A 24,264-nucleotide genomic window follows, 5' to 3' on the forward strand; every position below is an offset into this window, starting at 1 on the left:
CAAACACAGAAAAGTGCACTTGTTTAAAGAGTGAAATAATGTTTTTCAGAGTCTTGGAAATGAAATATTTGCCACTGCTTAAAAGACGTGTTTGTTGAAGCAATGCTTGACGAAATTGGCGGCACGACGGTTATTTTTGTGGATTCCGGCAGTAGAAAATTTTCAGTTGCTGGATTTTGTGTGGGTAAGAAATGTTTTAAGAGTGGAACTTAGGGATGTTAAAAATATATTTTGCGTAAATCACACGTGCAAGTAATGAATTTCTCACACTCTCTCATTTGATTTAAGTTAAAACAATTTGTGTCGCACACTTAGCATTTTCCGGAAGCGACAAAACATTTTGGAAGGTTTAGGGAACTTGGCGCAACATGCCTATCTAGTCATTATCAAGGTATTTCAAGGATTGCGCGAAATGTCGACAAAGAAAATATGCAAACTATATAACTGTTAAAGTGAAAAAACGTTGTCTGGTTAAAAAAGATAAAAAAAAAATCTTAATCTTTAATCTTTTTTAACCAGAGAACGTTTTTTCACTTTAATGTGTCTTATCCTGGTTACAGCTCTATCATGTTTTTCTTGACTTGTATAACTGTTACTTGTAGAGAATGTAACATGTAAATGCAACTCCCTACTACGTGAATCTAACATTAATCAATCCAGGTTGATAATAGGATATCATTGATTTATACCCAGACAGTGTGACTCCAGTAGATTGAAGCAAAGTCAATATTAATGATACGGCAAACCGCTATTGCCCTACTCTTTCACGTTTTCACTGACATCGGAGGGCGCGTGACGCAAAAACATAACGGAGTCGAATGCTCGAAGACGCAAAAGTGTTATCTTAACGTAGAGTTGCGAACGTAACGCAAGACAAGTTATTCACTTTGAAATGATTTTGCTAACATTTGTTTTATCGGTTAGATGAGATAAACTCTAATCAAGTTAAATTAAACTATAAATCAGTTCCGATGGTAATATGAAAGGAGAGATTGATTGCCTTGTTTTGTAGAACTAGTTTGAGACTGGCTTGAGATAAGAAGATCGGAAAAAGCTGCCATGATATAGTGTACCAAAAATATTAAAAGAAATAATTACTAAGAAACAACAATGATGAACGATCGGTTAAACCAATATTTTAACAGATATAACTACTGAGGCGGGAGTCTACAATTGTGTCAATTATATCACCTCTGGAAAGTCATTCAGGTTCCCAAAAGAAATTTGTACGCGATTGTAAAAGCACTACAGCACTACACTATGCCTGTCGAATTTAACATGACCTGGTAAGAAAATCAATAGAGTTTAATTGTATTGACTCTATCTAGTCTTCAAGTCGCCTATTTCATTATTCCTTAACATCTGTATATTGGCCACTAAGCAATTATTCCGGATAATTGTTATCAGATTTTCTGCTTATTTTACTAAAGAGAGCAAATTTTAATTCTTCAGCGCTTTCACATATGAACAATTTTTTTTAACAAAAGGCGAGGTGTGCTTGAGGTTGCAGTAACGTGTTTTATTTTGATTTCCACACTGCCAAGCGATTCATAGATACCGAAATTAAGCCACAAAGAACTGATAGAAGGAAATGGTACTCATAAAATAATTTGAAGTGAGGACTACAAAAAACCCGAGGATGTTTTCAAGAAATTTTAATTTTACTGCAAAACCAGAGTTGCGTTCGATAGATTTTTTACGATGACCTTGGTAGCGAATTTTAGCTCGGCGTCATAACAATTTGCCATCGTTTTGTTTTCGCTTGTTTTTCAGAGATAATTAATTCTTTCTGCGTTAGGTGTAGTTTCAAAAACATAAATATTCTTAAAAGGGAAGTTGTAACAATTGATTCGAAACATGTACGGTTTTAGATCTACAAGTGTCAAGCCAAGTATAGTTCAATAAAATCTGAAAAGGACACACGAATGTTCTAACTCGTTAAAGTTTTGAAATTTTCCGCTTATAACTTTTCAAAACGATGAAAGAGAAAATGCAAAATTTAAACGCAGTGTCAATTCATATTAATCACGATATATGAATTCATTTCAATTTTAAGTTATAAATATTTAACCGTGGTAGCATGAGTATTAAATACTAAAGGACTGTGTGCTAAAAGTTTCAAACAATACTAAGAGTATTGGGTAAAGTAAAAACTCGTCAAACAAAGAGTATTGTTTTGATGTGAGACCAAATTCTTTCAAGTAATAATAAAATAACTTTACAGCATCAGTAAGGAGAGTCAGTGTTTTGATCATAACAATGGAGACGTTTGCATAGGCTTTAAAAGAGTTGGCATCGAAGACTCAGAACACGCATGCGTACTGCAGGTCACCTGCGTCGAATTGAAGGGATGACAACAAATGAAAAAAAAAAAAAAAAATTAAAAGGAAAAAGAGAAATGACTCGCCTGTGCCTTTCATCAAGCGAGTCACATCAAAACTTTTAAGTTGCTCGTATTTGTCAAAGACCTCTATAAATTGGTTAGGGCTGGAAAAAGCTTAGAAATCTTATCGGCTCAATTTAATCTTTTTTTTTCTTCTAAAAGAGCTTGTATTATTGAGTAAACTGTTTAGACAGGATGCATCGATCTAATTGGAAAACGCTTTAAGTTTGCCGGCAATTCCGGTTTAAGTAAATAACGGTTAAGCTGTAGTTTGCACGAGAGTTCATCCAAGCTTACAACCCTTCGCTTGTTAATTGCAAATTCTAAAGCTTAAAACAGACGCATCTGTCTGTATTTTTTTATACCGTAAAGGTACGAATTAGTCATACAGTATTTTTCAGGCCAGTGTTCCACAAATATTGTTATCTAAGTACTCTTTGTAATCAAATCAAATAGAGGTTGACCTCACTCAACGAATCAATTACAAAAGTCGACCTTATTTGTCCACAATTCACTTTGCTTTCCACCCAAAACAATTACGATCTTTCGGAATGCTCGGGTTTATTCAAATTAAACTCGAATTTTCCTGGCAGGATCACTTCTACGCTCTTTGAAAAAGAAGAAAACATCTCTAATTTGTCTCTATCTGAAAAGAGTCGTACTTAGAACTTTTTATTTCTCTTTTCAACCTTTCAGCTGTCAGTGTTAGCTGTCATTGTTCAATGCCTAATTGACCTGGTGCAGTAATTAACATAAAAGGTTAATTACAGAACACACTACCATTGATTCCAGATCTCTTCAGACCGCCTTTGGCGCCGGGATAATTCACGTTCATTTATAGGAGTTTGTGCTTCAGCAAAATCGCTTTATCTTGAGAGAGAAACTTGCAGAAATCAACTGGAAATTTCGCACTGTGACACAGGAGCTATAACGTGGACGAGAAGAGGAAAAATTTATCAGATTGGTTAGAAGTAAGTGTGAGGTAGCAACTTAAATATTTGGAAAAAAACAATTACATTATAGCTTGCGTTCTACCACAAGGCAATATTCATGGTGTAATGAAAGCGACATAGTTTCAGCCGGAAATCGTTTTCGCCTCGAAACGTTGAAATTTCGCATTGCCTGGGAGGAAAAGCCAACGGAAAATAGCACAGCCAAATTTGGAACCCTCTAGCAGAGCGACTGGCGCGGGGTCTCTAATTGTTTAGCGCGTAGAGCTATCCACCTTGCGAGGACCACCCTCTACAAACACAGACAATAAAATAGAAAAGGTGGTCGGCGAAATGGTAAAGTGTAAAAGAAGAATGAGTTAAGAACATGGAAATTCTGGGTAAATCTTAATACTGAGCCACTGCAAATAACACGATGGCCGAGTCTTTAGTGTACATGTTTAACCCACAAATTGAAAACATGTGTTCCTGCTGGGGAAAATAACCAACACAAGTTATTTTACAATGGAGAAAATTCTGGCATAACCAAGGTTATATAAACATCCTGGGACGAAAAACTCAATCTACGCCTGTATTTTGCTAAGACCAAGAAAAACGTCTATGGAAAAATTTGTCGAATTGACGACGGAAAATAGCGAGGGATCGTAGTTTTCCAACTGCGTTTTGTAAAATTATTTTATTAGACCTCCGCAATAACATTTATGAAGCAGGCGGAAAAGATTAATTGTGCCGTATTTTCTCGAGTTATGATTTCTTTTAATGGATATGTATTTTTTTGGATCTGTAAACGATAGCTTGTGTTTCTGGCCGGAGAGAGAAAACCGATGTTAGATATTGCATGTTTAGATCACCCACGAACTAGCTAATAGCAACAGATGTTGAGGGTCGAAATTCACTATTGTCGGTTAAAAGAGAAAACACTTTTGTTGTTCTTCGCACAATCGTTCTTCACACACCGTAAGCGGGAATTAGAATAGCATTGAAATGGTTTTCAAAGCCATTTACTTAAAAAAAACAATTGCTTTATGATCAATTTTAGCGTTTATGGGTTTCCCCAATGAGCGATGTTTTCCAATATTTAACACCATTTGTTATTACAGCTCGACAACTTTGACAAACGAGTGTTAGACAAAACATTAGCTGTCAAATGTTTCCGCTGCGGTCATTGAGACCCGCTGTGCATGGAAGCACCATACGGAGGTCTTGCGAAATTCGACTTCCAGAAACCCCGCGCTATTCGTCAGTAAAGTTCCCACCCTGTAGCTTTTACTACTTAACTATCCGATACTTGCAATGCGTTCATTTTGTAATTTCACTTTCTCCTTACAAATTAAAGCAAGCCGTTAACGTAATTTGGTATTTTATTGACTTATTGGACCAGGATGAAAAGAGCCATTTTGATTGGTTGCCCTGAGTAGTCCGAATTTTGCAACAAGGACTGCTGAAAGAAAGATTACCTATTTACTTATTTAAATATATATATAACGAAGAAAAAATATTGTTAGCAATTTTCGTTCTGCTAGGAAAGCCGCACACGTTTGCCGAGTGTAGATCAGTTTCTTATTTTAAAATAGTCAATTTGCAAGAGCTTTTTTTGTAACCAGTTTGTTCGGTCCTCATCGGAGAACGTTGTTCTCGCCTTCGGCTTGCGAATTATTTAAAACAAATAAATAGATGATGATGATGATAATAATAATAATAATAATAATAATAATAATAATACTAATACTAATAATAAATAGGCAACAGTGGCTGCTCGTGACCGTGTGACATGGCGAAGGAGAATGTCTGGCCCTATACCCACTTAGGGTTACGGTCAAAATCAACAATAATAATAATAATAATAATAATAATAATAATAATAATAAATAAAGGAAAAAAAACCCTCATGCTAAAACTTAAAGAATTCAATGCCCAATTACGAATTTTAGTTCAATGACGTGAAAAGGACTGAAAAAAAGAATGGATGCAACATAATCGTTTGCTATTTTTTGGAGGATATACATTTTAATCTCGTTCTCAGGCTTTCCCTTTTCTCGCCCCTCCCACTCTCTAAGGGAAAAGTCCTCGAAACGAGGTTGTGGAATCCCGATTTTTCGAACGTACCAGTAAAACGGAGAAAAAGTTTGAAAATATCGGGGAAAAATTACAGTGCTCGTCTAAGAGGAGGGAAATGACTTTTGGGTTCGAGAAATCGGAATACCACGTGGCAATAAATTTTTACGGGTTCTACTGGATTTTTGCGGTTTTTGCGTTTTTTTTCCTAGGCTCGATTACCAGACGCTGTTCGGGAAAGGAGCCCGCGCTCCTCTCTCTTCTCGGGGGAAACGTAGACCGGACTCGAGAAAGCGGCGGAAATCGAGCCTAGTTTTTTTTCCACGATCCGCAAAGAATAGTTCCCGCAAAAAACTAGAACCCGCAAAAAAATTTACTCCACAACCGAAATGATAAATACAGACATCAAAATGATGAAATGAGAAACAAAACGTTCAGAACCGAAAAAAGGTTTACAGGAAAGGATCGTCTGAAGGTACTCTATTAGAAAAAGCATCTACAATTCTGCACAAGAGCACGATGTAACTGGATTACTGAGTTTTACATAAACAAAAATGCGAAAATGTTGTAATTTCAATAGCCCTTTTCACGGTCAATTTTTCTCATTTGCATTACAATGTAATCTAACGTGGATACGAGGCAATTTCGGGCTAAAACTACAAAATAGCCCGAAATTGCCTCACATACATGCTAGATTTTATTGTGATGTAAATGAGCAAAGTTAACCATAAAAAGGGCTATTAAACGGGACTTCCTAAAATCGCAAAAATCAGTACCCAGCAATAAAAACCAGTCTTTTACAATCGCAAATATTAGTTCCCGCAAAATACGAAAAAATCGCCGATTCGCAAAACAGTAAACTCCCGCAAAAATTTAGTTCCACACGGTATCTGAATTACATCTGACTTACATCCCCTTTGTGTTTTTGTGCAGGGCTTTAACATGTGAGATTTGATTTACTGCGGTTGTCTCATACGTAAAGTGTTTGATCGTTTTCTCATTAAAGCGAATTTTGAAAATATATTTTACAACTGAGTCGGCCTGTGACAGATATATGTCAATGAGGGTTTCTTAAAACCACAACGTCATGTTTGCTGGTTGCACAAATATATATTATCATGAATACATAATGGCAGTTACGACTGGATGACAGGATTGAAAAGAACAAGTTATTAATGTCGGGCGACGGAAAACAACGGCGTCCCTTATTTTCAGGGTGGAAATACTAGTGAAATTAGATTAAATGGAGATACAGGGCAGCCATATATCCTATCCAATTTGTCTCTCTGCATGACTACTTTAATTTTGGTGTGTACCTCCTATAAAGAACAGTCTGTTAATATCCATTGCATTTGATTGGATCAGGCACTGAGGTATTGTCTGATCTGATTACATAGAGCAGCTAGTAGAATTGCTATTTTCCCCTTCCCCCTCGCCCCCACCCCCCTCATCCTAGACAGGATGATAGTCCATTTCAGGGTTATTTCCCAGTATTTTGACCTAACCACCCAAGCCCGCGAGATCTGGCGGCTGGTGGGAGGCACTGTGAGAGTAAAAGATCGTCTTGCCTAAGAGCTGAAAAGTTCCGGAATTCTAACTCTTAAAATGTCGGTATTTGAGCCCGGCGCGGACCTTTTTCCAACTCCCACGCGACTATTTCCGCCTGCATATCTGATCTCAAATTGGCGGAAAACGCAGACAATAATATGCGGCGGAAAATTTTTTACAAGAATCCTTTAACTAAATCCTTTCAAAAAACAAAAAACAAAATTTTGTCGGCAGTCAGCTTAACTATATCCCAATCGAAAAGAAAAATGCATGCAAACGAAAATGCAGAGACGTTCGTTCATCGATGTACTCATAGTTAGTAGAGGAGACTGTGATGATATCGTGTTTGCGCTGGAAATAAAATTCATGTGTAAATACAAATCTTTTCAGCGGTTAGCACCGATACGTGCTGTCTGAGTTACCGATCCGCCCTGCTATAGTGAGATGTTTGTCTGGCGGAAATTTCGCCTACTTCGTGAAAACTCCGGCCCCCTCGCTGCGCAATTAACGCCAGTGTAACCCTTATCTAGAGGTTATCATACCGAAATAAATTAAATCTTCTTGTTTTTTATTAGGCATTTACTACAATGTTTCAACATTCCTCTTCTGAAATTAAATCAGGCTCCTATAGCTCGTATGGAATATTCTCGTTCTTTTATTTATCGTTAACAGTAGGTTATTTTGCAGTTGTGTGCTTAGTTACCTGGCCTATGAATGCAAGCAATACTGGATGTGGCCTTGCTTTGATACAGATCTCTCTGCTTTTCTGACTTAAATGCAACTAGTTAGCATTAGAACGTACTTGATTTGAACAACAAAAGCAGTGAGGTCTGTATTAAAACTAGGTCACCTGCACCCTCACTTCCATTCAAAGGCCAGGTTCACTGAGCAGAAAACTGTAAACTAGACTATTTATAATTTGGGCACAGAAGTTTTCACGAGGGAAATTTTCACTTTCGCTCACCGCAAACAACTCCTTTGCCGATTTTCATTTTGTGGTTCTTTCACTTAAAGAAAAAAAATACCATCACGAAAGTGAAAACCGGTAATTTTTTCCTTCTTTAAGCTGATTATGGCGAGTTTTTACATGATCGCGTGGCGCGCTGGAGTGGGTAAACTGGGTGGAAGTCGTGACGTCAGTCAACTTCCACAGACTTCCTCATGCTGAAAATAAACGAAATCCGCGCGAACTTTGTCTAGACAAGGATTACCTTGCGGAACTTTGAAATGAAAATCAGTAACCCAGCTGGGTTTCAACTTCGCCACACGACATCTTTTGGTACATACAGAGGATAAAAGTAAGCGAGATTTTGCGCGAGTGTTTTCTTGAATTGTATTCGCTCCATTAACGAATGCGTGGTAGAAATATTACAGATATTTCAAGCTTTCTTGGTGAACAAAATGTCTCGTCAATCCTTCTTAGGTAAAAAGATGGCGGTTGTACATTTTACCACACAATGTCATGCGAACCTTACGCAGCCATAAAGTAGAAGGAAAGCTATATTTTTGCAATGTTTTTCCCTGCCGTTTCGTGCTAACGACATAGTGTAGTATATGCTTGGTTTAAAGATTTTAGAACTTTTCTGTCGTTTTTAAGCCATCTTTCCTAGGAGCATTCAAGCGATTTCCTTGCATATAAAATGTGTGAAATTTCCAAATGTCGGAAAGATGGCTGAAGGCAAACGGATAGAGATTGTGACGAAGCGAGTTTAAAGCTACCGGCAATAGTTCTAAAACGTTTTCGATGATGAAACGTTTGCGTCGTTCTAGTCTTTATCAAAAGTTCGATGTAATTCAGATGAGCTAGACAAATGAGTAACGCAAAAATTCTGGCTAAAATTAAAGACACTTGAAGGATTTGAAGCTAACTAAATTCGCCTGAGGCCGAACACTTTTTTACTTCTCGTGCATGCACAAATAAAAGGAACTTTTGTCTATCCAAACTAACTGGCAAATCTAAGCAAATCTTATAATCGGGAAATGGGAAAACCTTAAATGAGATCAATCTGAAGGGAAAAAGGACAATTATTTTAATAGCAATAAAGCCCGTTATTGTAACAGGAAATAGGAAAAGATCGGTGTGGGGAAAATAACAAACTACCAAGTTTAGGAAATTGTATTCAAGAGAATATAATACCACTCTTTCAGCTCAACCCTTCAAGTTTCACTTTAAAACTTGAAATAAGAATTCTTTCAGTGTAAATCATAGAAATATTTTCATATCATGCGGAGAATTTAGCGTTGCAGAATTGAAAGACAACATCATTTATTTCGGCGTCTGATGATTCTGTTCTTATTTCCATTATCTTAGTGGTAGACAATGTATTTTTATGAACAATAGCTTTCCTTTCTCCAGAGCATCTTGTTAATGTCGTTTTTCCCGTCTGCACAGTGAGATTACGCATTAGCTTTTTTTTTCCCTTCGCGCTTCAGACTGACGCCATTCATCGACAAAGTTCTTATCTGTTCTTGGGAATGTGCAGTTCAGTCCGGATCGAGCGATCTGGGTTTGTGTTCTGGCCGGAGACATTGTGTTGTGTTCTTGGGCAAGACACTTTACTATCACAGTCCCTCTCTCCACTCAGGTTTACAAATGGATATCGGCAAACTAAATGCTGGAAATAACCCTGCGATGAACTAGCATCCCATCCAGAGGGGAGTAGAAATACTCCTAGTCGTTTCATGCTACAGAAACCGGGATAAACTCCGGCCTTGATGGGTTACTTTACCTCTTATCTGTTCTTAAAGTTCGGGGCAAACTCGATCGATTGACTACCGGAATATTTATTATAATATGGATGTTTGTTTGAATAGAGGTGGCTGATTTGCGTGGGTTTCCAACTTTCCTTACTCACCGTAGATTTGGGCGTGGTAAATTTTAAACACGTCTTGCTTAATTTTACACCATACCAAATCAAATGGAGACGAGAATTCCCGCCTGCCATTTTAGTGCGTCGTTCCTATTCAGTTTAAATTCAAATAGCCTTTTACAGGTTAACAGGTTGGAGTATAGGATGAAGCAACGATTTTGGGATTCACGATTTACAGGAAAGAGTTCTTCTCATCAAAAGTTAGTCGCTTTTAGGCGGCTTGTAGCCATTTTGAAACGATAGTTCGACAATCAACGTGTACTTACGCACGAAGTTGGCAAGGAACAAGTGATCACATCACAACCGAGGAGTCTTCGATGTTTTTGCGACCGGAAGTTGTCGCCAAAACAAGTTAAAACGGATTAGTATCTTTTAATTTGAAGATAACCGTTTTTCCGCCTGCCGGCTCACTTTGTCCCGTTCTGTGTCAGTTTTGATTCTTGCGGGGGAACGAAGACCCTCTACAACCAATGCGGTTTTTCCTAATCTCTTTGAAGGAAGCGAGTATATTACAGGCTGTTAGTTGAAACTTCAATTTTTAGCAGTCTCGAGTTGTCAAGGATTTGAGAATTATTTTCCTGCTATGAAAAAATATCCGTGCAAGAAAATTTTTAGAGAAAGTATTTTTAATACGCCGGCAGCCGGCAGACTGAAGTCGGTAGATCTATCTTCGTTGATCTCCGCCGAAAACCGCAGAGACAGGCTTTTATTAAAGGTCTGTTCATTTGTTCTTTCCTGAAGTCTGCCCTCTGTGTTGTTGTCAGTGTTGAAAGGTCGCACGAACGCTGCAATTCACGATTCGATTACGCTGACAATACCTACTGTAAATATGTGTTATACTGGGCAAACAAGCTAATAAGTCTGGTGAAACATTTGGCGTCAATTAGCGTACTTTCGTTGTTTTCAGTAGGCAAAGTTTAAAAAGCGCTTTAACTACGGTCACGCCAAATCCTTGTCTCACAGCTCTCTTTTGTTCATTGTTTTCCGTCGTGGCACCTATGTAAACTTTGGAGCAACTGAAAGCGAGAGCTTTTTGGGAAAGGTATTTGAATCGACCGTCTTATACAGCGCTGTGTTTAAAGCTATGGACAAAGATTCCACCAAATGCATTGTTTAAATTCTTTCCAATAAGCCGAAAGCGGAAAAGGGTCGCAACTAAAAAACATTCGCTTGTAACGACCGGAAAGTTTGCTTCACGTAGAGCGAGGGAAGCCTGGTTCGTTTTAGCAAGCGTCGAGTGCTTTAGGATGTAAGCGCGTGAAACAATTTCTTCACCGTGCGCGTATTTGTGTCTTCAAATGTTTTCATCGATAATTTTCTAAACTGAATTTTAATCAAGTTATCCACATGGCGACGTCATAGTCGAGTTTTGTTGTGCGAGCCGTCTAAAGGGATTACCTCAAAAGAGCATTAGTTGAATTGAGTGTCAAGAGATTTCAGATCATTGTGTGGCGGCCTACACTTTTATGCTGAGTCGCCGGAGTGTTTGAATACTTGGAAGGCGATTCTTGTTTGAATGAACCAAGCGACTCGATCTTAAAGGTAAGGTGAAGTTTTCAAACACAACTCTCATAGAAAAAAACAAGCTGTACGGGATTATTGTTCAAAACTTCATTACAAAGGCATCGAAGAAAGGTGAAACTTGAATTTAGCAAAGTTACGTAAACATGCTTTCCATATGCTTCCAGTGAATGATTGGGTCCAAGAAAGTGTTTGTTGCTGTTCCAAGATCTGGAACAATTCAGGACTTCACCAGAATTCTAGTTTTGCGATATATATAGCTTCGCTCTGTTTTCTTTCTTTGCAAAGAGCTGTTTTCAGAGCTGAGTGCATTGTAAGTGAGTGTGATAATCATTAGAAGTATTTGCGCGGGTTAATTATTGTCTGGCTCGACACGAGAACAAACCCTCATTTGATATTATTTTTCCTTTCGTTCTGAAGAAATCGGAATGTTTGCAAGGAAGGCTAGAGATTTTATTTGCAGATTTTACTCTGTTTGCCTTTAAGCATATAATTCAACTCTAAATTGCAGCCTGTTTCGCTGAAGTGTAAAGGACTTCATTGGTAGTTTTCGCTTTGTAACACTGTTATCAATGGTTTCCTTTCGATTTCAAGCTTAATAAAAACTTGTAATTTTATGTAAAAGAATGGAAAAAGACATACAGAGATAAAATATTATGTACTGGGAATGTATGCTTTTCACTTAATGTAAGCAAAGTTAAAAGATTTACGAAATCCCTTGGGAAGGAAAACGCCATCACAGGAAACGGGGAAATAATTGAGTATGTTAATATTTTTGAAACGGAGATTTTAGATCTTTCACCTAGATATGTGGGCGATATCTTGTCAGGGAGATACAATTAGCAAGAGGTCAATATATTCCGGCCCGTATTTTTGTTGCTGTTTTTCTTTCCGCCTTTTGTATATAATAGAGTACATTATAGAACAATGCTACATTGTACTCTGTTTTAGTACGGTTTAAGTTGAAAGGTTTTGTCAACCTAGAAGCTACCACTGTCGAAGGGTTTTCATAACAAAACTCTTGCCAAATAAAACCTGCTTTGAACAGTCAACTTTCCTTTCCGGTTAAGGATATATTTGTTTCTAGTCCACTAAAGAGGAAAAAAGTTTCGAAAAAGGGCTCTGTTTTTTTTTAAATAGATGTAAACATCAATAATTTCTTCATTTCCATCAACAAATCTCTAACTCGTTGTGAAGATTTCGCGTGTATTTCAGAAATTTGTAGTAACTTGAAACTTTAATTGTTGCACTAAGATTGTGGAGTCACGGTTTTACATAAGGAAACCACTCAATTACTTTGAACGAGATGGAAAATTTTCTTGGTAAATCTTTTAATTTTTGCCAATCTTTCGTGGCCTTCACTGAAACCCTCTTTTTCGGTCATTCTAGAAGATTGTTACTGTCAAAAAATTGCGAACAGAGAAGAGATATTGGGCAAATTAAGCTGCTTAGAATGAAGCTATTGCTCAGTAATGATTTTTTTCTTTATTACTTGTCATCTCTGTCTCTTCTTTATAAAAGCTTAGCTTCTGACCTGGTATATGTATGACCAAAGGTTACTAATAAAATGTCACAACTTACATGTAATACTTCGACAGTCAAAGCTGAAAAAAATGACTTGGAACTCAAAATCTGCTTTATTTACAACTTGGCCAAATTTCAATCGCCGTTTTAAATTCTTCTGAAGTGTGATTCACTAGGCCAGAATCAGAAATGCAAGCTAACTAAAATGATGAATTTATTTATTTGTATATGTTGTGTATTTATCGAAAGGGACAATGGCTTAGCAGGATCTTTCTAAGGTCACAGGAAACCCAAAAATAATGTTCTGATTTGGTAGAACAGTTCACGGCTAAACAAATGAACAGTACCATTATTAACAAGTGTTGATAACTAAATGGGTGGACTGAAGGATCGAAATGAGGACAAATTGAGATAAAAGCTATGTTGTGAATCTTTTAAGGTTCAGTATAAGTAACTTTGAGAGAAAAAATTATCACAAGATGTACCCAGATATAGGCGAAGACTCAACTGAAGAATGTTTCCTAATGATTACAAACAGTCTCGCCAAAATGTCCTGAAATCTTTGCCGAGTCCTCAGAAGATCTCGTCTAGGACGAAGAATCCTAATAAAAATAATTCGCCAATAATAGGGTTTATCCCTCGCAGTTTGCCACAGTCTTCACCAATCGTGTTTCATATTTCTTTGATTCCTCCCTTTTTTGTGACGTACGTTTCCCATTCAGAAAAAAAAATTAATTTTAATAAATTTCGAGCGATCCTACTCTCCCTATAAACATATATAGAAATGCGGTATTTGTTTGTTTCGCTTACTTGCCAGGTTGCCAAAACTACGACAAAACATCGCTGGCTTCTCCGCGAACGTTTCTGGAAAGGTCAAAAACAGTTTATACGTTGATGCATATTTATATTTTTGAGGCTCTATTAATTGACCAACAATATTGAAATGATATTGTTGTAGAGTTGACGCATGATACTGGATAATTATCATCCTAAAGAATTTTTAGATTTTTATTCATTGCGCTATCACGGAAAAGCTAAATAATCCATTGTTTGTTTGCTTGCGTTTAAGGTCGCTAAAACACGATTAGAGTTTTGCTCAATCTAGAGATATCTTGTAGAGGTCAAGACGTGTTTACATCGTGTTGTTATTCGTCCTACAGATTTGTGTGTGGCGGGGGATGGCATTTTGAAGCAACACATATCAGAAAGCAAGAAGAAAGTGTCAGCGAAAGAACGGAAAAGGGAATTGAATTTATTTTCAAGAAATAGGTGAGTATTTTAATTTCAGTTTGCTTTGTGATGTAGCGTTCCTTTGGTTCAAATGTAGCTGGTTGATCGAAACCAATTTGCAAACGATTTCGGTAAAGACCGTTTCATACCACATGGCTATAGACAAGTCAATAAGCACCAAAAATTACTGCAGAAATTAAAAACGGTCTCTGTCATTAAAACATGGTATACATGTACCACGACTGAAGGATTTAGCCTTTGTGAAAATTGTGGAGGATATTAAGTATACTTCTTTTCTTTTGCACAGTAATTAAAGCTGACATAAAGAAATGCCGGCAACCCGTCCTTCAGTTTTGCGAGATAGTAGTCTAGGCTTTCTAATAAGCTGAAACAAAGATTGAATACCGCCGGATCGAGGAAGACTTCGTAGTTTTATAAATTCTTAGGTGCTTTTAACCATTTTAGGTTTCGTACAAAGAGTATCGCTACCTTTTTTATCGAAGTAAAATTAGTTTTTCGGTGTTTTTCAATCGCGCGTTCTCTCATCCCAACCACACACTCGTTATGACAGCCCACGCCTTCCAATTCTTACTTCCGGCCGGGGTGTCGCCCTCGATAACTATGCAAACGTCTAAAACGTTAACGGCCATTCTTACATTTTCGACAAACCATGCAATGAAAAACTGCACTTGGCCGTGTAATAAATGTCATATCCGCCCAGCCACCAGGTTATAAATAGTTCTACAGCAAAATCATAATTGGACGTTGAAGATAGAATGAAATCGTGTACAATATTTAGGTTTGCATGACTTTCATATAATGTATGTGTTCTCGCTAAGCGGGTAATCAAAACACAGGAATATACATGGACATATGCAATACTGATATTGTCAGGCCAATATAAACAGGTTTTGTTCTGATGTTTCCGTAGGGGACAAAATAGCAAAGCAATGGTTTATTGTGTGACATTTCCGTATTTCTTAAACATTGTGTTCGCCTTGACGTGGTTAAGGAAATATTTTCGCATGTGGTAAACTAATCACCTATCATTACTCTTTTTCGTCGTCGCAATTTTGTATATCCGGCTTAATAGCACCACTAATTTAACACGTCTTGTTGTTTTTACTCGATTCAGATGAATGAAAACTTTTCAAATAACGTCACGTACTAGAAAGAAGTTTTCTCTGAGACTTGACAAGTAAATTGCCGGAACGACGACTCGGCGAAAGAAAGTGCTTTTTAAAAGAAATTAAAACACTCTTCTCTAGAGTGATATGTAATCCTATTTAAATAACTTTTATATTCAGTATTGCAGCCACTAAAACGATTAAATTTTTGTTCCTTTAGTTTAAAAAAGAATATGTTTTAACCCATACAGAGTTCATTGAGTATGTACACAGCATGTGAACACGAATGTTCTCTCCCTCGTGCGATACAAACTGGCCAATTGAACAGAACTTACACAAATGAATTGTCGCTGTCTTTCTCCCGGCTTTCTGCACCCTACGCCGACAAAGGAAGGATTGAAAAGATGCTGCTCTGCGCGTAGGCTGGGAGACCACGAAGAAATGAGACCTAATTTCGATGTTTGTGTTCATGAAAGACCTTAAATCCATCTCTTTAGAACACATAGTTTAATTGCAAAACCCCAAGATATTCTCGAATTCTAAACCGCGCATCTGCGAGGCCGGGCAAATAGTTGTAACTTTTTTTTTATAGCACAGTTGAATAACTAGCCGTAACAATCACTTTAGAGGGGCAAATCTGAACGGAAATGATCTTGTAAAATATTCTAAACTTAGGATTTCATTGGAATGTTGTGTTCCTGATTTTCGTAACTGCGGTCAGTGAGAGCTGATGTTTTACTTTAATTTTCAAACTCAGTAACAAGATGAGTAAAGTGTGCAAGATTACAACAAAATTAGGTAGGAGTAAATTAAAAATTACCTTTCAACATATCCTTTCTGTTCGGACCTGATCTCCCCCATGGTCACATTAGAAAGTGACTTGTAAAACTTCAAAACTGCATTCTCTGAGAAACACACAGTTAAGCGGAAATTCGTGTTGGAATTTACTGTTTCCCTTCCAAGCCCTTTACACCTCTTACATTTGTAGCTTGTTAATCCAACGTTGTTTATTTAAAGTGAGCGTCGTTTTCCTCTCACTGTGTGGGCAGCAGTAATTAATTAATTGAGCAATCAATTTTCAGTAATAAATTGATCGTTTAATCGATTTAAATGCCAAGACCTGTTTAGTGACTGCCTGCTAACACTGCAGAAAGCTTGTAGTGCGCAAGTGTTCCATAATATCGAAACGGCTGGATTTTTATCCGCTTAATTTGAAAAGAAATCCGCTTAAGCCGACTTCCTCTATGATTGTACACTACTAATATCAACTGAAGCTTACACAGTCTCCGTTTATGAGTGCATCGTCTAATAACTCAATACCTGTTATTACAGTTATCAGCGGTTTGACATACAAACGAGGCGAAATGGTCAATTTTGCTTTGTATTGACCCGTTTGCCTCGTTTGCATGCCTTTTTAAGCAAAGGAATATTAGACGGTAGGCTCAACTGTAATAACAGCTATTAACTGCTCGTTTCCTGCTTATGTGAGGTCTAATTTTCCAGAGGAATCATTAAGAAGAAACAATGAACTGCTGTCTGGTCGATAAACTCACATTAATCGCATTTTTTACAGTAGAAAGGAATGACAAGTTAACTCTTATCAAGACCGTTGATGAATGTTTATCGGTTGAAGTTTAAGGTTACAATAAAATTGTCTTTATCTTTCTTGTTTAATCTTAAAAAACAAACGAAAGAACAACTAGACAAACAAAGAAACAAATGAACCAAGTTCTATTTCAATTGCCAAATTGCCGACAGAAATTGTCGTCATTTTCCTAGGGTTTCCATATTTAAAAGAATAAAGTAGCAGGAGGAAATCGTAAAGTAGGCGGGGCCTATTGGACCACGATAGAGATGACCAAGTGGGGATGATGTGGGAATTGCCGAGTTTCCCCTCCTGTTGGAGGAACTGCTGGGCCCTAGGACATTTTGAAATCTGCGTGCCTTGAGGTGCATTCTGATGCATTTTTAGCACCCAAGAGTGATTTCAGTTGCGGGATGAAGCCAGTGTACACGTTAGTTTTGAAAACCTAGTGGGCAGACAAATTTTATTATTGTTTTAAAGTAAGGGACATTTATACTTTCTATTCATGTAGTTCAGCAGTTTCAAACAGGTGCCACATTTTTAAAACGTGCCTTCAAAGTAGAGCTATTTTCGCGTTTGGTTCAAAACTCGATTTAACGGGTAGAAAATCTTCTTTTAACCGTTGAAGGAACAACATTGAATTATCATTGCAACATGGCTAAAGAAACTGCTATGATATATCTATGGTTGAAAAAAAGAATTGGGACTTTTGAGCGAACATTATTTTTTTTAAGAGCGCCGGCAATGTGTGCTATTTTTCCAGTTTCGGTAGGCATGCATGCAGCTTGTGTCGAGCGGACCGAACTTCAATCAATCCTAGAATACCTAGAATTTTTAATCAAATAAAACTCATTTTAGTGATTGACTAGGTAAGGGCTTCGAAATGCCAGCTTATGAGAAAATTCGAATTTTCGCGAAGTAAAATCAGTGGTCGGTTTTTACAGAGAGAGCCTCTTCAATAGCAGTATCCTCATTTTTGGCTTGCAACTCTATTTAATTGAACTGTAGTAACGACAATCCACTGTAATGTTATTTTTTTCAGTTTTCAGTTATTCAAGTTCAAGAAAAAAGTGTCAACATCAAGATCGTTTTGGTAATTTATTTTTTGTTAGTGTTTTTAGAGCTGCAGATGAATCTGGTCCATTACAGTGAAAAGAATGGTTCGACAGGATTTTAATTTTTTTATTTTTCGTTTGTCTTAAATTCTGAACTCTCGCGTTATGAAAGGATTTTATTGTTAAGGCACCTTTTAAACCGTCAATCAGGGTACATTTGGAGCACTTTTGACCTGAATGAGTGACCAGCATTTCACGGCGAAGACCGCCTTCGCATTCATCAAGGGCACAGGTGGAGGTTAAAAACAATTTGTGACCAGTTGTAAGCCTATTGTTTTATCGTCAATGGTAACTAATAAAAGACAACATAATCTATTGCCTCCGCTTCAGAGTGGAAAATGTGCCACCGTCAAATACGATGTACGTTATGCCCGCCAAAAACGTACTTTTGCTTCGAGGTTCGAAATGTACCTATAATAGCCGCATGCCCTGCTTAGTTTTTCACTTGTTCATTTATTTTCTCAGAAAGATCAGACCCGATTATTTCGTTGGTGAAAAAAAAAAAAAAAAACACAAAAAAAAACAAAAAAAACAAAAATGGGTATTAAAAAACCCTGTGACAAATAGTACCCGGCGCAAATGCTTGAAGTAGCGGTTCACCTGCGTCGGGGGTCGGCTTATTCTGAAAACTCTGTTTTAAAAAAATTATCGAAAACAATGGGTAATGGCCGTGCTTTGCTCTTTCTTATCCCAGGTATTGAATTGTAAAAGTAGATTTCTTTTGCGTTGTGTCGCAACATCCTAGCCTGAAATGTTTTCCTCGGCCCTGGACAGAAATGTAAAAGATTCAAACGAAATTTGGTTACGAAGAATCAAGAAATGGGAGATGAGATGATTTTAGACAATTTGCATCTGCATTTCAAAGTAAGAATACGTTATGCTAGGTAGGTTTTGTCGGACTTGTAAGAAAGAAAGAAAAAAATTCTTGGCAAGGTCTGGGTAAAGGCGTTTCAGTAACTCGTAAACCTGTAGCATGAATTGATTTAGCGCATAGCATGGATGGCGCAGTGGACAAAGCGCTCGCCTTCCACCAGTGTGGCCCGGGTTCGATTTTAGCCCCGTGCCATATGTGGGTTGCGTTTGTTGATGGTTCTCGCTTTGCTCCGAGGGTTTTGCTCCTCGTTCTCCACCGGTTTTCCTCCCTCCACAAAAACCAACATCTCCAAATTCCAATTCGATCAGGATAGAGGACCTGCATGAAAACCAACTAAGACTGATGTGGCTTTCTCTCCAAATGTTGTAATTTATTTATTTGTTTACGGCACTTCCCTGGTCGAGGTTCTAGCCCATCGCTGCAGGATATTTTCTTCATAAATTTATGTCATGATTTCGACAGTTTAAATCTTGTTGCGGCACACAACATGTCCATCACCGCCTTTGAAGAAAGTTTAGACAACCGACGAAGCTAGTGGTAAAAACAAATTAGGATGATGGTTCGGACGATCATGAGCGAAGATTGAAACGCTAATCTCTATACAGAAAACTTGAAATCGGGGCAAACTTTAAACTGAAGTCCAGATGCGCCGAAAAAAATGGTGAATGTATACCTTTGAAATTTGAACATTTACTTCGAACCAAACTAACGATCCAACTCCAGTTCGAACCAACATTGTCAAAATTATTAATTTTGAGATCATACGTATTCTGGTTTCTTTTGGAACTGTTTGTGTCTGTGTAAGGCGGGCTCAAACACCCATTTGAGTCAACCAAAATAATTAAGTTCGACAGTTGATTGAAATGTGAACCTAGTGGCGTCGAACTTAATTGCTAATTCGACACAATATCTTTGAGGTAAAATGTAGGTTTTGGGCAAGCTGAACCATGCAGTTTCCTAAAATTACAAAGATTTTCTTTGTTTAAACTTGAAGTTAGCTAATCGGATACTTAAAACTCAGAACTCCGCGACATCCTGTCTTACGACTGTCTTCTCTCACAGAATTGAAGTGTTTTTTTACAGCAAGGAATTGTATTAAGGCACTACATGCAATGGCCCATTCGAGGCGAGGTGTTAATTGAGAACTATTAGAATATGATTTGGAAGCAGTTGATAGTACCTTGATTACTGGAACTGTAACAGACATACTCCCTAATTTGATGCAGCACATTCTAGGCACTCCAGATGGACAGAACAGATCTGTCTCACTTTGTATCAATCCCACATGCTAAAATGCGAGCAATTTGAAGTGATCTGTATACATGTTTTCGATTGAAAGCGCTAGCCGCTATAACATGGACACCTCCATTACGGACAGTAGTAGTCAAGTAGCCTCTTAGGCCCGGTTTAAACGTCGAACTTTACATTTTCCGAACCTTATGTCGCTATCAGGTAAATGTAGAGTTGGACGTCTGCATCTCTTACGATTCAGACGTCGAACCTTACATGTGCCCGGCGAATCTAATGCATACATTACGGATACTTCATACATACTTGAATCTTAATTTTACTGACTGCAAGGCAATTAATTAATTGTCACGCCAGATCTGAAAATTTGGTTTTAAATCAAGTCGACATTAACTCCCGGACCCTCCCCCGCCTAGCTGACGATTTTCCTTTTTCTCATCAGTTGTAGGCTTGGCAACGTATCGATACTGTACAGAGAAATTAGATTTTGATCAGTCTTAGTGGCTCCCATACACTAGTGACGCCGCTCACCTGTTACTAATAGTGTTGGACGCTCAATTCGTTAAATACCATTGCATCATTGTACATATTCACTTTGGGAGGCCTTAGGGTAAGCTGTATATGGAAATACTAAAATACAATACCACAATTATCCCAAATACTTTACATTCATAACATTATATTCAAGCCATATGGCAGAATATTTTAGAAAATTCTAAATTTCAATAAAAATACTAAATCTAAATTGGCAAAAAAAGGAAGAAAAAGAAAAACAGAATTTTTGTACAGGAGTACACATCAAACACATATTCAAACCACTACATGTAGTTGACACAGATGCATATTAACTTACATTTTTGTAGGTCGGAGTCAACGCCAAAGTCAAGAAAAAAATGCACGTAATTGCGATGTAGGGCATCACTGCTGTAGCTATCTGTTTGCAATTAGTAAAACACACATTGTACATTGAGATTCTGTTTTTCAGTCGAAACGCCAGACATTTCAGGACACGGCAAGTCACAAAGGAACCTTTATTACGAGGCATTTCATGTTTTGATTTAATCAATCAGATGTAATGCTGTTAATGGGATAAATCTAGTCTCGAAGACTAACTATCCGTTTATCTCGCAAAACATTTTGTTTCATGGAATGAAAATACTAGTTTTAATAGTTTTCGCAAGATTTACCGTCATTGCACGATTTTTTTTTTTTTTGTCGAGAGGTACTTTTCTTTCAAGTTTGGGATCATTCCCACCCGTGCTAGCGTTGTTTTTCAAAAAAATAGACCATGCTCTCTCCGCAGATTTTATCATCTTTTCGGTGAAAAATCTTTTGTTGTTGACCGAGCGTGCATGATATCTGTGATTCACTGGCATGTTTTCGGCTACACACGATGAAGATACAAGATATAAAAGATGGTTATTTTTATTTTGAGATTTTGCCAAAAGAAATATGTACACTTTTGAAAGTTGCTCGTGTCAGTTTGACCTTCACAGAGGTTATGCAAAAGTTGTTTTGAAAACACGAATTGTGTTCATTGAAGGAGAAAATCTGTTATGATTTCGATAAATTTTGTACCAAAATACCTAATGTGTGACCATTGAAATGAAAGCTTTTGAGCAGTACTTTCATGTGGCACTGTTTATTATGTTTTACAAGGTGATTCCAACCTTTAAATCTGTGGATGAAACCGTACTGTGGGACCATTGAAATGAAAGCTATTGAGCAGTACTTTCATGTGATACTGTTTAGTATGATGTGCAAGGCGATTCCAACTTTTAAGTCTACGAATGAAACCCAAGTGCTTGACCATTCAAATGAAAGCTATTTTGGCGCACTTTTACGTTGTTCGCATCGGTTTGTTTTCAGTCAATTATTGTTCACTTGAAATTGTAGAAGCAGGTCAGGTGATTCCAACCTTTAAGTCTGTGGATGAAACCCTGGTGTGTGACCATTCAAACAAAAGCTATTGAGCAGTACTTTCATGTGGCACTGTTTGTCATGCTGTACAAGGTGGTTCTTACTTTTTTGATCTGCGAATAAAATCCTTATGTGTGACCAAACCATGTGTTTATTGCCCTGTACTGTGTACAGGTCTGCAAAAATTGAGCCAGTCATTAATGAGAAACCTAAGACATCGCCATTGAGTACAATTGTGGTAATGTACAATGCAATCTTGTCCACTTATATCTTTTTCATTCAACACATAAAACATCACGTCGGTTAAATCGCTATCGCTGATAACAAGATTTCAAGAACTGAACTGACGACAAAACTAGGAAAATCGCAACCTGACAACTTGGAGGTCTTATCATGTTCCCATGACAACATTACGTGATATGTTTCCTTTCAATTAAAGCATCCTAACTTTAGCACACTTATCTCCACAAATTTCCTGGGTTATCTGTCTGTAAATAACCATTCGGCTGTGGATAAACGATCATTAATTCGACTAAATTCACACGCAATGGCTTTGATGTGAGCAATCGGTAGTTTATTCCGGGAAGAAAATGTTGATGTTTCGCGCTTTGAACAAAGAGTTAGGTATCAAGTTTTAGATGAGTGCGTCAGTGCATTAAGATAAAATCGGAGCTGCCATGAAGCCACGCCTATTAGGAACGATTTGACGAGTTATTTTCGAGGTTCAGAATGGGAGGCTCACACGAAGTCGTGAAAAGATAAACAAATATTATTGGACGTTACCTCGGGTCTGATAACAGCCAGTTGCAGAACATTCTTATCGCATATGAGCTCTGAAAAAATGACGGGCGATGCGTGCAGATTAAGGTAACGGCTTGTGGAGAGAAGAGTGGAGATATCGGAGCAAGAAAAGTGGAAAATCGAGAACAGAGTCATTGAGAGGCGCGCTAGAACGTAAGTCAGCTAAGTGCATTTATTTGTTATGACTTGTAGGTGGAACAGAGCTTCAGTGGTTTGTTTTGTAACAGATACCTGTTAGGAGTCGTTTGGGACAGTAAATGGCGTTATCATCGGGGCATTGTAACTTAGATTTTCGATTCTTATGTGAGCTGTTACTCAGTTCAGTCACTTGTGTCGCTCAAATACTCCTTCAGGTTTTACTACAAGCTTCCATCGACTTACTCTTTGAAAAGAGAGTGTTTTCAAAACGGATAATCTTCTGCGGAGAACAAAAGATGGTTTTAAACAAAGCGAGCTAAATACTTGTAACAACAAAGCTCGAGATTTGTCTTAAGATCCGCCTTACTAGGAAAATTATAGTAGTAAACCTCATAATTCGATTATGGGTAAAGACATTAAGTGAGAGGGTGAAGGAAAATTTAGTGAATCGTGTTAGATTCAGTCAGGTATTTCTAAATTTGTCGACATTAATTCTTGTGTCGCCAAGTTGTCGGAACGGAAGCAGATGTATCGCAGTTTAGCACCAGCTTAAAACTTGTCACTTTTTCAAGTTGACAGTGAAGAGCAGCTTAATGAACTCTAACAATTCCGGTTTTATATCGATTGCAGCCGATTAGATATCGATCAGTGTCTCAAGAGACCGATCCTTTACCTTCTCTCTTGCGGAGTCCGGTCATGTTTACGTTGTTTAAAGTCTTTTGATAGACGAAATCCCGAAGCATGCCCGTTTACAACCTACAAAAACTACTGAGCAGTATTTTCACGCGATCACGGCTGCTTATTATACCGTACAAGGTCGTTCTAAATTTTTAGTTTGTGGATGAAACCCTAGTGTGTGACCATTCAAATAAAAGCTATTGAGAAGTACTTTCATGTGGTACTGTTTATTATGCTGTACAAGGCGATTCCAACTTTTAAGTCTACGTATGAAACCCAAGTGTTTGACCATTCGAATGAAAGCTATTTTGGCGCACTTTTACGTTGTTCGCATCGGTTTGTTTTCTGTCAGTTATTGTTCGCTTGAAATTCTAGAAGTAGGTCTTATTAGAACTGAGGCGTTCTTAGTAAGATTATTCATATGTAACAAACAGAAACACCACTTTTCTCGCTTCATTGCAGTTACGGCAACAGTCACGGTTTGGCAGAACTTAAAACTACTTCTAGATCACTGTGTTTCTAAAAGTTTTTTGTTCTAACAAACGTTCCAACTTCTTGTTCATTCACGTATCGCACGAGAGAGAGGCTAGCTTGAAAACGAGGCTACGCGCGCAAATTTTGCGTTCCGAGGTTGCCACGCCTCTGAGTTACGCCAGGATTAAATTAGTACGCTAGCGTATAAAGTGGAGAGCATCTT

The 24,264-nt window shown here is 37.7% G+C and overlaps 1 protein-coding gene across 3 annotated transcripts in view; it reads left to right on the top strand.

Moving 5' to 3' along the window:
- The first annotated feature begins 3,126 nt into the window (after positions 1-3,126).
- Positions 3,127-24,264, top strand: part of LOC110044272 (uncharacterized) — a 58,877-nt gene continuing 37,739 nt past the window's right edge. Inside the window, exons 1-2 of one of the 3 annotated variants that reach the window (XM_089296689.1) lie at positions 3,127-3,354; positions 14,012-14,120. The gene's annotated coding sequence lies outside the window, so the exon portion shown is untranslated. Of the gene's footprint in view, positions 3,355-10,758; positions 11,349-14,011; positions 14,121-22,449; positions 22,905-24,264 lie in introns of those variants that run through there. The other 2 variants (XM_089296687.1, XM_089296688.1) reach the window with 2 other exon arrangements.

This window comes from Orbicella faveolata, unplaced genomic scaffold (assembly GCF_042242905.1).
Source record: "Orbicella faveolata isolate gen_17 unplaced genomic scaffold, um_ofav_v1 contig_27, whole genome shotgun sequence".
Taxonomy (NCBI): domain Eukaryota; kingdom Metazoa; phylum Cnidaria; class Anthozoa; order Scleractinia; family Merulinidae; genus Orbicella; species Orbicella faveolata.